The sequence below is a fragment of the Bidens hawaiensis genome, unplaced genomic scaffold (genome assembly GCF_021521415.1).
Source record: "Bidens hawaiensis isolate Kalapana, Puna unplaced genomic scaffold, B.hawaiensis_p1.1 tig00013690_1, whole genome shotgun sequence".
Classification (NCBI taxonomy): domain Eukaryota; kingdom Viridiplantae; phylum Streptophyta; class Magnoliopsida; order Asterales; family Asteraceae; genus Bidens; species Bidens hawaiensis.
In genome coordinates this window covers 17,158-22,810 of record NW_027492164.1, presented here as the reverse complement: position 1 = coordinate 22,810, position 5,653 = coordinate 17,158, and the positions used below count along the sequence as shown (strand labels likewise).

The window sequence follows — 5,653 nt, the reverse complement described above, 5'->3', positions numbered from 1 at the left end:
TTAAAGTGGGTTTTCAATGTTAAAAGAAACGCGGATGGCTCGCTTAATAAACACAAGGCGAGACTCGTGGCAAAGGGTTATGTTCAGCAACCCGGAGTTGATTTTGACGAGGTTTTCGCACTGGTGGCTAGACTCGAAACGGTTCATTTATTATTATCTCTCGCAACGAATGGAGGTTGGGAATTGCATCGTCTCGATGTCAAATCCGCGTTCCTACATGGCGAGTTAAAAGAATAAGATTTTGATGCTATGAGATATTGAAAGATCGTCGGGTGTCTCCGGTACCTTTTACAAACTCGTCCCGACTTGGCGTATTCGGTCGGAGTCGTAAGCCGGTACATGCAAAGCCCGATGCAATCTCATGCAACTCTCATAAAGCAAATTCTTCGTTATATTCAAGGTACTCTCAGTTTTGGTATTTCTTACACTCGTGGGAAAAACGTGTTAGTTGGTTATAGTGATAGTAGCCATAACATTGACCAAGACGATAGCAGAAGCACTACGGGGCACGTATTTTATCTTGGGTCTTCACCAATTACTTGGTGTTCTCAGAAACAAAGTACGGTTGCACTCTCATCGTGTGAAGCTGAGTACATGGCGGCAAGCGCAGCCGCGTGTCAGGCGGTTTGGCTAAGAGACTTGATAAGTGAGTTATTCGACAAGGAAATTCAAGCAGTGGTGTTACGTATCGATAATACATCAGCATAGCTCTCGTGAAGAATCCGGTTTTCCATGGAAGGACCAAACACATTAAATCTCGGTTTCACTACATTCGAGAATGTGTTGATCGTGAAGAAGTAAGTGTCGAGCATGTTAGTGGTGTTAAGCAATGTGCCGATATCTTGACGAAGGCTCTTGGGAGAATCAAATTCAAGGAGATGCGGGAATTACTTGGAATTGAAGACTTGTCATTTCGAGATCGAAATTCCGGGGGTGATTGTTGGGAATTTGGGTTCAAGACGTTACTTGGCGTGCAAGGTTAAGTAACATGATTTAAATATGGAGTGGATAATTATAAACAATTAAATGTGCTTAGATTTAATTGTTAGTATAATTATCATGTCCTATTATTTAGCAATCCTAGTTGTAGTCTAATTGTGATAGGTTAGATTATAAATACCCGTGCTTTGGGGTTAAAGATTGTAATCAGGTAATTGGGTAATTGAGTTTTGTGAAATTTCTCAATAATATAACATACATGTTTGGGTGCTTAGCCAAATTAACGTGTCTGGGTTTTGAGTTCGTGTTCAATACCTGGTACCAATTCCATTAATAACGTGTTTAAAGAAATAATAAATATATATACTTTTGTTAGCACAGTCCTACACATAGCTTAAAAGAGGTAATGAATCACCTCCGCTAAATCCTGGTCATGATGCCATGCAAGTCCTTTCTCCAACAATTTATCCTACATGATCGAGTTTTACAAATTGGTCATGTTACATTTGTTTGTTAGGATTCTGTTAGCCGCGGACCATTAGGAACAAATACGTTAAAAGTTGGGACCATTAGTGACCAATTCGTTAGTCGGGATCGACAATGACCAAAAGGCAATAATTGGGACCAATAAAATCCAATTTCCTATAAAATAAAAAGAGTACAATACTTGATAAAAATAGTAAAATAAAACAAAACAATGTGAAATGGTTGGTTCGTGTTCAGTTGGCTCGTGTTAGTATTTATCGGAAAAGGATGGCTAACAAGCAGTTGGGTTGGAATGGGTTCGTATCGATTTAAACCAGCCTTTGGTCTATATTTCTTTTGTGTTAGAACCCGAATATCCTTTTCTCAATGGGCCTTCCTTAATCTTTTGTGTAAGTTGAGAGAGTATATTTTGCATAAACTAGAAAGGGAGAAGAATGTGGATAGAGTATATTGTGCATAAACTAACAGCTTACAAGTATGTAAAACATTATATTACTAAGAAAAAAGTTTAATTTGGGGTCAAAAGAACATGCATATACTTTGAGCACAAAATCCAAACCAATTCCAAATATTACTCTCCTTTTTTCCTGTTTATGCATGTAGTAGCTAGTTTGTTCTTCGGTCACTAAAATTCTCGGTAGTCCGTGGTTGTGTATAAACAAACCAACCAAAATCCGAGCCTTAATATATGGGGTTGATTCAGTTATGTTCAGAGAACCGAACCTAAAACCAGTGTTTTGGTTTTTAGATTCGTATGGCCAGCCAGTTTCAGTTAATAAATCCAATCCCCAGGTTAAACAAGAACTTAAAAAGATCAAATAAGAAGAAGACAAATACTTAATATATAAGTTCCATCAATTTTTTTTTAACATTAATATAACATTTATAATTAGAAAAAACAAATGCTGAAAGTTCACTTTCCTTGGTTCACTTGATCCTGCATGAATACATCTTTAAACCCGATTAATATTTAATACCATGGTTCACACTCCGTGCCCACGACGTCCCACCGGCCAAGACCTCTTCCGTCCACTTCTCGACCTAGGCATCATCTTTCTCCCGCTGATCATATCAAAGCAATAACGCGTTTTCAGAAGAATATATTATATATATTGATGCAGGAGATCCACTGAAGCCAACCCGAATCCAAGCTTGGAGCCCGACCCGAAGCCCATTATCCAGACCTATCAGAGGCGTCGCAGAAGAGTTGCATAGGAAAGGAAAGGAACTAAGGGCCGATGATTTTGGAGTTAATTTTAATTTAAATAGTGGTTTATTTTGTTATTTTTTTTGAAAGATTCTAGTTGGTTGCATTTTCCTATTTTGGGAGACTTTGTTTCTTTTATTGGCATGAACGAGATTTGGACAACCAGTTTTTTGGTTTTTACTTTGAAATAATATTCTCTGCCTACTTGGAGAGAACTCTTTGATTACTTGTATTTTGGCCATTTGATTGCGTCACGATTGCATCATATATATATATATATATATATATATATATAGTTTGGATCAAATAAAAATGAATTTAACGTGCTAATTGTGAGAATCAAGTAGAGTAATTATGTAATTACATCACAGAGCAATTACACTACTTGTATATATTATTCTATTTGATTCTCACAATTAGCACGTTAATTTCATTTGTGTGTGTGTAAATATGTGTATATATATATATATATATTTGTTAGCACAATCCTACACATAGCTTAAAAGAGGTAATGAATCACCTCCGCAATCCTGGTCATGCCATGCAAGTCCTTTCTCCAACAATATATCCTACATGATCAAGTTTTATGATCAAGTTTTACAAATTAGTCATGTTACATTTGTTTGTTAGTACACAACCAATGGACAAAATTACCTATAGACACATGTCATCGCAATAAACGTCTCCAATGCAACGTTTGTTGTCATCTAAATGAGAGACTTCAATCTTTAAACACTTGCCATCGGCCATCTTTACGAGCTCATCCCTAGTTTCAATCCCATCCGAGGTTTCAATTCCGGGCACAGTTATTCCCCTGTTTCCATTTAAACATAGATATTTCCAGTTAGTTCTTTAATACCAAAACAGTTTTATTATGTTGAGTCAAATAAATCAAATACAAAGGATTTTTTTGGTAATATTATAACAGCAAATAAACATTGTTACAAAGAATATCATGAATGATAGAACAGAACAAAACCGAACCAAGTAGATAGATACAAGAGGTCTGGAGGTATACACCAAAAGACCATCTCTTGGTTAGCTAATACAACTTTAATTCTTTTGACACATTGAACTGTACATGAACCACATAAATTATTAACATATACATCTCAAAGATAGAACATCTGTAATCACATATAGAAAATCTGATAGACTGATATTGCTTTTTGAAAAATCTTAAAACGCTTGTTTTGTGTACAATATGTTAATCAAATTGTTTACCGTACAACATCTTTGTTTACATTTTAAACTGTTTCGTTTAAAATATTTGTATACATTTTAACGTAGGGTCTCATCTCCACTTGAACCTGAAGCTTTAATCTTTGAGAACGGACTCCGTAAACTTTCATGCTTAGGTATTTTTTTTCTATCAATGTTTAATTAAATTATTTGATCTCTGGCTTGGTTGATAGTGAAGAGTTTGTTAATTCAGAGGATGGTTATTTGGAGGTAAATAGTTAGATACTAGTAATGATATCTATTTGTGTTAGAGGTGTGTGTGGTGCGGTTCAGTGCAGTTTTAGGCTAAAACCAAACCGAAAACCAAAGCTTCGGTTTTTGGAATTTTTTCGGTTTTGGTTTTGGGTTTTCGTTTCGGTTTTTTTCAGTTTTTTTTTTATTTCGAGCTTGAAAAATTTAGGCCGAAATTTTTTGAGGAAAAATAATGAATATAAGTATAAATAACTTTGTTAATTGTTAACTAGTTGATAATTATAGATTTGATAAAAAATATTCGAGTTACATACTTATTAAATTCTTATTAATTATTTAAAATAAATATATAAAATTTAAAATTTGGTTTTTTCGGTTTTTCATGCAAAACCAAAACCGAACCGTAAGTTCAGTTTTTACAAATAACATACAACCAATCCGTCGGTTTTTGTTTCGGTTTGGATTTTTCGGTTTTTTTGGTTTCGGATCGGTTTTTCGGTTTCTTGCACACCCCTAATTTGTGTAATGATATCTATTATCAAGACCACACAAATACGAGAAACAAATTATATTTAACATACCTTAACCTGATCTCGTACTTTTTGGTCAGAATATCCAAACCATCGATACACATAAACCTGTGAAAAAAAGTAGAGAAGTATGATCTGAGAACAGTTTTCACCAAGTTAAAAACTAAAACAAGAAATAGACAGAGTAAATACTTATAGTCTTCCGTAGCATTATGCAGTTCACGTGCCCGACTGTCGTCTCTGTTGGCCCATGCTTTTTTTATAGGCAATCATCAAGAACAGTAAATCCGATGGAAAATAATAGTATTCGTTAACCTCAACATAGACCGTTAAACCACTCCCATCTGTTACTTGGTCCCTAGTCACCTGGTTTGCAAAACTAATAAAAAACCGAGTTTCAAAGAACCACCACCCACCACCGCGGTTGCTCTCCTTTCTCCTATTAGTTCGGGTTTTTACTCCTAAAACTCAGCTCGAGTTTGTTTGTTGGCCTTTTTTTGTCGTGAGGGGCTATGACAAGGGCTCGGATTGTCAAAGGAGCCCCATCGGGGGAGGTAGGCACGGGAGGTGGACATGGTTGTCGTGGTGGATTAATTGATGGGGGTGCTATGTCTAAGACCCTAGAAAATAGTGTGGGTTCGGGGGGGGGAGTGTTTGGCCATGTTCTTTTTGGGGGTTTCATTGTTGCCCGGATGGACGGGCGGGGTCAAAGGGGATCTCTCGATTGATTGCGCATATCAAACGACTTCATTTGTCGTCTGATGAGCGAAAAGGGACCCTACGGGACGCCATTTCCACGGATTGTGATTTATTTATTTTGGTTGGGGAGGCTTTAAAGGCCTCTGACCAGTGGCTATGTGGGGTGTGTATGCGTCCAAATGCTTTTAAACGGACGTGTCATCATGCTGATGGAGTCACCAAGTACAACGAGGGTGTGGGAGCTGTGGAGGAGTTTATTGTGGGGATTGATAAACCGCATGTTATGAGGGATGTTGCTCCCTTGGGAGGGATAGTGGTGGATGAGGTTGTCCTTGACCGCGTCTTCTCTCTTCCTATC

The 5,653-nt window shown here is 36.9% G+C and overlaps 1 pseudogene; it reads left to right on the top strand.

Moving 5' to 3' along the window:
• The first annotated feature begins 339 nt into the window (after positions 1-339).
• On the top strand, positions 340-708 carry LOC143544693 (secreted RxLR effector protein 161 pseudogene; annotated as a pseudogene).
• Positions 709-5,653: the final 4,945 nt, after the last annotated feature.